The sequence below is a fragment of the Equus przewalskii genome, unplaced genomic scaffold, assembly GCF_037783145.1.
Source record: "Equus przewalskii isolate Varuska unplaced genomic scaffold, EquPr2 ChrUn-3, whole genome shotgun sequence".
NCBI classification, from domain to species: domain Eukaryota; kingdom Metazoa; phylum Chordata; class Mammalia; order Perissodactyla; family Equidae; genus Equus; species Equus przewalskii.
The window spans coordinates 2,741,070-2,749,859 of NW_027228751.1; positions in this window are offsets into that span (position 1 = coordinate 2,741,070).

Sequence of the window (8,790 nt, forward strand, 5' to 3'; positions counted from 1 at the left end):
AAAGATGTTTATCCCCACTGGGAAACAGGAAAATAAAAGGTGAAAACCACAGTGAAATGTCATTTCACACTTATCACACTGGCAAACATGAAGCAGTCTGATGATACCCAAGGATGAGAAGATAGGAAATCTCTGGAACCCACAAATGCCACTGGTGCTGATGTAAAATGGCAAGCCACTTTGGAGATTCCATAATTCTACCCTTTGGTCTACATTCCAGAAAAATTCCTCTGAGTGTGCATAAAGATATATATAAACAAATTTTCAGAGTGCAAAGCACAGTTACAATAGCAAACAATAAAAAAAAAAGGGAGAAATCTAAATGTCTTTCAACGGTACAGCAATGAAATACTATACAGAAGCAAAAATGAAGTAAAAAGAGCTACACATATAAATATGGAAATAGTTCAGAAATATAATGGTTATTCTTAAGGAATATTTGAGTGCCTCCTATGTGTCAGGCACTGTTCTAGATGTAACTGACACAACAGTGAACAAAATAGTCATAGTAAACTGTTTCCATTAAGTGAAAAGTCAAGCGGCAGAAAAATATCTAAAGTATCCCATTTGACGTTGTTCCTACATATCGTTAGGGATGCTTCACATCAGCAGTAAAAATATAAAGAAATTCATGGAAATAGTAAACTTCCATTTCAGGATAATGGTTACCTGAGAGCACCAAGGGGGCTTGTCGTCACGGAGGGCTACAGAAAGGGCTTCGATTGTATTGCTAATATTTTCTTTTCTAAGTTAGATGATAGTACATGGAGGTTCATTATTATTCATAATGGAGTAGCCCTGTATCTTTCTGAAATATAATACCTTTCTTAAAGGAGAACAGAAACGTCTTCATGTTCAATCATTATGTAAAGATTTTTACTATTAAATGTTACAACCAAATTAAAAAAAGAAAACTGAAGAGTCTGCTTGACATTCTGAATACCCAGAATAGATTCAAGTAGCTCATGACAAATTAAGCACGTTATAGAGTTTTCATTACATTGAAAACAGTGCTGGTTACTGTGATTTGGTAGAATATCAAAACACAGCCTGTTGTTTCAGGGTTTCTGGTCTAGTACCCCATGTCAGATCTTTATAATTCCTTAGCAGAAATTCACTTTAACCAGCAAAGAAAAAAAAAAAGATGGTGGCCCTAGGGAAAATAGAAAACGAGGAGTCATTTTATCTGGGAGAGTTAGAGAGAACTTCTCAGTGGGTATTTACAAGTCTGACCCGGATTCCTAGACTTCGACGACTACAGCAGTGCCGCATAAACTCGCGTGCCAATGAATGATCTATTTAAAAGACTTTGAAGGGACACGTCTCCTGGAGTTGATAGAAGCAAGACTACCTTGAAAGGCCTGCTTTACTCTGCACCCACCTTTGGAAAGAAAGCCAACTGTTTTAGGCACGCTGTGTAGCTGTCAAATCACTGGGATTAGCGTAGAAGAGGCTGATCTTGAGTCCTCAAAAAAAATCTCAGTGAACCAAGACATATATGGGGCAAGGGGTGGGTGGTCATCCCAGACTGCCACAACAGAAAAGATTCCTCTCTGTGTTTCTTATGTAGGAGCCCCAGCTGAGGTGCCAAACTGGGCTTCCAAAGTTTTCAGCTCTAAAGCTCTGGAATTGCACCGGGCATGTAGAGTTCAGGCTATGGGTTCCTAAATCCTGGAAATATGGCTAATAAAGATCTGATTGCTTTTCTTAAAAGTTAAAAGAAAGTCAGATCCTATTTGGAAGAAAAATTTTTTTTTAAATATCTGAATAAATCTTTCGTATTTCTAATTGCAAATGCAGAGATATTATAGTCACACAAGTCTTAGAACACCAACAACTTTCTTGGTACATTATTACATAGTTGAAAGTCACAACTGGAGGGAAGAGCTCCAGACAAATCCCCAAGGTTCGTATTTTTTTCCATTTTGTACACAGCTGGCCTTCTCCGCAGCCGCGGGCTCCGCGGATTCAAGCAGCCCCGATCTTGACTCAATCTGTGCATGCGGAACGCGCGAAAACAGAGGGCTGACTAAGGGACTTGAACTTCCACAGATTTTGGTATCCGCGGAGGATCCTGGAACCAATCCCCCGTGGATACTGAGGGACGACTGTACTTACAAAAGGGGGGGCTGGGATGCAGTGCGGGATTGGGGGTAACTTTGCGGCTGAGGGTGTAGAGAGTAGCTTTTCCCCTGGGATGTCTGGTTTCTGCAGATGGACGGGGTGTGAGGGAGAGAGGGGTGCCTCCGGGCAGATGCTCCCGGGGCTGAGGAGGGCATGTGGAGTTCTGACCTTTGTTCCCCACCAGCCTTTCTGAGCAGTTGGAAAATAGTTTTTACTTATAAGAAGTTAGGCAGTTTCCTTCATCCTGAACATGAAAGCTAAGCAAAAGAAACGCAGGCTTCTCTGTGCTGGCAGAGGAGGGTGAGCGCTTTCTCCTGCAGAATTTGGGGTTTGATGATCCAACATGTTACACAGCAATAGACAACTAATACAAGGATTTGGTCAAAAAGGAAAACTAATAACATTGGGTGGAGAGAAAGTCTTTAAGAGTTGACAATGTCCACGGATACTTGTTGAGAGCAGAAATTATCTTTTTCACCTTGACTTCCTCCAACGTACTCAGATTAGACCTGGTATATAGTGGACTCTGAGTAAATGTCTGTTGAGTTATTGAGTGAAGAAAAGGGGACCCTGGAGCTGGCCTGGTGGCATAGTGCTTAAGTTCCTGCTCTGCTTTGGAGGCCAGGGTTCACGGGCAGATCTGGGCACCGACCTACACCCTACTCATCAAGCCATGCTATTGGGGCTCCCACATACAAAATAGAGCAAGATTGGCACAGATGTTAGCTCAGGGACAATCTTCCTCAAACAAAAAGAGAAAGACTGGCAGTGGATGTTAGCTCAGGGCCAATCTTCCTCAACAACAACAAAAAGAGGTGGGGACCTAAATTCTGTGAAAATAAAGGAAGATCAGTGATGGGTATTAGAAGACGGGGGCAAACAGGGCTTCATGGAGAATATATATTCAGGGAGACTAACTACCCTGGTTTGCCCAGAACTGAAAGATTTCCTGGAATGTGGAACATTCAGTGCAAAAACTGGGACAATGAGAGAACTAAAGTAATGCTTCTAAGAAAAACAGAAAATTAATAGGAGAACCTAGTAAGAGACAGCTTATTCTATTACACCTTTGAATACAGTACGGTTTCTTCACTCATTTGTTCACCAAATATTATTTTGCTTCTATTATGTGCTAAGTTCTATAGAAAAAAATCAATCACTCAATGTCTGGCTTGAAAGAGCACTGATATAAAGTTGCCCTCATTACGTAAGGACAAATTTGCCCTCCCAGATAAAATGCAATTGATTTCTGAGAACTTTTTAAAAGCTATTAATGTTTCTATAATTTTTTTTTCTTCAAATCCAGTTTAAAAGATGGCTTTCAGGATCTCAGTATTTTCTGAATCCTTTCTCCTTTGCCTGGTAATATATCTGATAACAAGAAATAAACATTAGTAGCAGGTAGGTCATAACTGTGAGTACCGTTTTTTTTTCTGATTAGATTCTATTTCTTTTCAACTGTAAAAGCTCACCAAGCACCACCTGTAGCCTTTATTTCTTGGGTTTTACTAGTAATAATCACCATATACCAGTAGTACTAAGTAGTTCACATTTATTATCGGATTTAATCCTTACAGCAACTTTGTAAAGTAAAGATCACTATAATCCCTAATTTACAAGTGAGGAACCCAAGGCTCGATGCCATTTGGTAGCACGCCCCAGTTCACACAGCTGGTAAATTGCAAACACGGAATTCAAAGCTCTCTCCAAAACCCACATTCTTAACCAGTGCACTAAATACTTCATCATCATAATTGCCAACACATATAAAGTCCTTGGCTATGTGCTGGGTGCTGCACCAAGCATTTTACATATATCATCCCAGCCTTGAAGGGCAAAGAACTTGGAGATATGAAGGTAGAATCAATGACGGGAGGCATGTAGGGCTATCGACTTTGGTATTCAAAGTGTGGTCTGTGGTCCAGCAGCATCAGTATCACCTAGGAGCTTTTTAGAAATGCGGGATCGCAGGTCCCACTCAAACCAACTGAACGAGAATCTTTATCTTAGCACAATCTCTAGGTGACTTGCAAGCACATCAGTGTTTGAGAAGCACTGCTATAGAAGACCCGTGAAAAAAACCTACCCCCAGCTCTGCGGGGATTTCTCTAATGCGGTGGTTCTCTAAGTGGGATCCCCAAACAAACAGCATCAGCTTCACCTGGGAACTTGATTGAAATGTACATTCTAGAGCAGCCCCTCAGACCTACTGAATCAGAAACTCTGGGGCAGTAACCTGTTTTAGCTCTGCAGGTGATTCTGATGAACCCTGAGGTTTGAGAACCCTCCTAAGGCCATGCACTGCTTACGCCTATGCTCAACCTGGAAAGTGGAGTCAGCAGTGACACCCTGTGGAGCCAAGGGAAGTTTGCACCTTTTCTATGAAAATACCTGCTTTTCTTCCCCTGGTAAGATACAACTGTCATGATCTTTGCGCTACAAATACAAAGTTGGCTTCTTTCCGTATAAACTATTTGCTTTAGAATCCTGTGTCCATTTTGGTCAAGCAAGCAGACTAGATTCTTTAATTTAGCAAACATTTATGCACTCATCACTAAGTAGGTGTAAAGGCTTGCAGTAGAGGTAGCGCAGAAGATACAAAGCATAGCAGATTGGTCCCCGGAGTAATCTACTCACAGTTATATTTCTAACACCACCAGCCACCATTTGAATGTTTGCCATGTGGCAGGCACTGTACTAATTGTTTTCAAAAACTCAATCCTTATGAGCTAAAGATGTTATTTATTATTCTCATTTTATAAAAAGAAGAGTAATGTAAGTACTGATTCTAAAGTTCATGCTCTTAATCACACAGCAGCACTTCTTAAAGTGATCCCCAAGGATCATTGCTATTAGAGTCACTTACTGTGCTTGTTTCAAGTGTAGATTCCCAGAGACCACCAAATCAAGGCATGTTTAACAAGTACCCCAGGCAAATTACACACACTCTACAGTTTGAGAACTACTGTAGTACTTACTCTATACTGCCTCCATCAAAACATGGAGCTTTGGCATAATTCATCTTTTTAGCAAAATTTTAAAATAATTTTAAGATACTATTTAAAACCTATTTTGACTCTAAATAGATTGCCTCTAAGTTCTCTCTGACACTTTTTTTGAATTGTTAGTATCACTTTAAATTTTTCAGCTTTGATGTTTGAAATCTTAAAATCGAGTTATTCCAGCATTGGTTATGCAAGCTGTGTTATGCCCCCTGGTGGCAATATGGATAGGAAGATGAAAAGTGCATTTCAATCAAAGGGAGAGAGCCAGCTTAATTGAAATAGGTGGCAGGCCCTGAATTTGAAATGGAATTTCATATAAAACTTTTCTGGTCTTACTAAAAATAGGAAACGTCCCGTTAAACTAAAATCACATGTATTAACTTCAGCCTGCAAGGTGCATATTTCAATTTCCCTTGCTTTGTCATAAAATGGATTAGCTTCTTGAAATATGTCAGTTGAACTTGAAATTAAATATTTGCTCTACATATAGCTAAGTAGCTGGACTCATAAAAGATAACTAAAGTCTATATATGCACAGAATTTCCTTCCAGATCAGGCCTCAGCATATGTCACATATACATGAGGCCATTTCCTTCTTTCAGAGCATTAATTTCCTTATATTAATTCACTTTAAAAGCTTACATAGCCCAAATAGTCATTTTCAAGAAGGCTTAGGAAAAAAATTCTAAATTTTGTAATTTATTCTTCAATCAAAACAGTATACTAAGGGCTTCTTGAATAAGGCTTTTTATCTGTTTGGGGGCAAAAAAAGATGACAGTGAAGATATCGAACTACTGGAATGTATGTTGATGTTTGGCATGAAAAAAATACATGAAAGATAAGTGTTTCCTGATGGATTAAGACAACCCTGGCCTCAATGGCTATATTATTTGGTCACAGGAGAGAAAAATAGTCCTTAAGTTAACACAACAAGTGAATACTAGGTGCCTGGGTCTGTGCTATACTGGAAGTAGTAAAAAAGGGAGACCAGGGCCCTGGTCTTATGAAACATTGAGGCTAGCCAAGTAGAAGACATATAAAAAATTATGATATAATGATACAAATTATAGTGAAAATAATAACATAACAAAAGGAATACCTAACAAAGTTTTAAAAGGTATCACAGCTCTAGTTTAGAGGCTGGCCCTGTGGGTGAGTAGTTAAAGTTCCATGAGCTCCACTTTGGCGGCCCAGGGTTTGCAGGTTGGCATCCCAGGCACTCATCAGCTATGCTGTGGAGGCATCCCACATACAAAGTAGAGGAAGATTGGCGCAAATGCTAGCTCAGGGTTAATCTTCCTCAAGCAAAAAAAGAGGAAGATTGGCAACGGATGTTATAACTCAGGGCGAATCTTCCTCACACATACAAAAAAGGGTATCACAGCTCAAGTTGGGATTAAGACTTGAAAAATGACTATTTTCCAGTTGAACACACAAAGGAAAACCATAAAAGAAGAAACGTGCAAACACATGGAAGTGTGAGGCACACAGGCAACTGAAATAGTTCAGTATTGCTTGGGGATAAAGTTTGAAGGAGAAGTGGCAAGAGAATGTAGATTATGAAGGGTCTTGAAACCCACTCAAATTTACTTTATCCTCTAAGTCCCAAGACTTTCTCAGTTCTCAGTTCACGAAGCCCTTGGTGTATGAGAAATTCAGTGAAAACTGTGCCCCTTGGCCAAAAAAATGAATACTTGACAGTTCCATTATTAAATAGTTAGGCTCAAACAACTTAATAGGCATTTATGTCTAAACATTTTAAGAATGTAAACTATTTAAAAAGAGTAAAATGTAAACTGAAATTTTTATTCTGCTCTTAAATAACCAGTTGTTCACTGGATATGTGTGCCTATTGGGCACCATACAAATTCTCAAACCTTGGAATCAAATTGGACATTGCCACCCTCATTTCTTATTCCATGATTTTCATGTGATTCTTGCTTATTATCACAGCAAACACCAAGAACCTAGCTTTCTAGAGATACCGTTGAGAGGAATGTAGTGTGATCCAACATTGAAACTGTGAACTGCCTTGCGCTAGTGGTTGGCAGTGATGTCCAATAGATAGCAACTATCACTATGCTTCCTTTGCAAATTTAAAATAGTCTTTGGTTCTCCTGAGTTCACTGTGGCACCCTGGCAGCACAGTTTGAAAATCCAAAACCCTTTGTTCAAATCACTGACATAATCTACTTTGCGCGTTTAGAATATTCTAATGCCTCCGTAGAAGTGGGTTAGAGACTGGGAGCTGGTAGAGAGATATTGCAAGTACACCAGGTGAGAAATGATGACGATTCAAATTGCAACATGGGCAAAGATGTGGGAGAAGGAAGATTTGGCTAAATCAATCCATAGTTCTTACTAACTGAACGGATATAAAGAGGTGATCTGCAGTGGCAGAAGAAGGAAAATGGATGAGTTCCTTTTCCAACATGAGCAAAAGTATAGTTAGTGATACTATATATTTAGCATAATATGTTTTTAAGTATTTTAATAATCATACTTGAATCTCATTGGTTTCCCTTGCAAGACTATTTTATTTCATGCATGAAAAACCTTATTCTGGAAGGGTCCATTTGGCTTCACCAGAATGCCAAGAAGTTAAAAACATCTACTGGCTATTGGATATGCAAGTCTGAAATTCAGGAGAAATATGAAAAATGTAGCCAAATATACATAATGTAGTAAAAGTTGTGTGGCTGTTTAATTCGTGATTGAAGCATGGATATAGATATTTTCGAGGAGGACAGAGGTTGAGAAGAGAAGGAAGGTCAAGAGCAGATGCCTAAAGAACACAACACTTCAGAGATGAGGCCCTTGTGGGAAAACATTTCAAAGGAGCAGACAGAGAATTAAGAGAACTAAGGGAGTGGTGTTACTGAGACAAAGGGAAAAAAGTATCGGATGGGTAGAATGTAAGGAAAATAAAGATTAAAAAGTGTCCAGGGACTTTTGCTAACTGGTAATGAATTGGTGATCTTAGAAAGTTCAGTGAATTAGTATAGATAGAAGTAACATTGTCACGATGGACAGAGAATGAAATAGATTCACAGGTATAGACTAGGTTTCCTAGAAATCTGGTTGTGAAAAACGGAGTAGTAGCTAAAAGTGGAGATAGGTCCAGGGAGATTACAATTTTTAAATATAAGAGAGATATGGTCAAGTTTATACCTGTCACCTAGCCTCATAAACAGAAGCTTTCTATGGATTAAAATTCTGACTGTTTACAGAGAAGCAAGGAAGGGACAGGGCAATAGCTCCATTTTGTTCCCTGACTATCGTTCCCTGGACACCTCGATTTTTCTGCTCCTCCTATTCCAGGACTTTTCCTCTCACTGAAAGCCTGGTCTCTACCTACAACAACATTTTATCATCTCGGACAAAGAGAAAAGTACCTGGAATGCCCATGACTTTCAATACTAAGATTTAATCTGCACCGAATGTCTACCATGGCACTGTTTGAAGCACTTTGCACATTTTCCTCATAAAAATGTCACGGCGCCAGTGAGCAACTGGATTACCACACTCAGACTTTCTCTTTCGAACAATTACATTAGAAAGTGTGGTACAGTAGAAGCTTTCCAGACTTCAGTATCAAAAGAGCACAGTTTAGACTTGGATCCAGGTATTTCATCATTCGGGACCTTCATAGTTACTTCA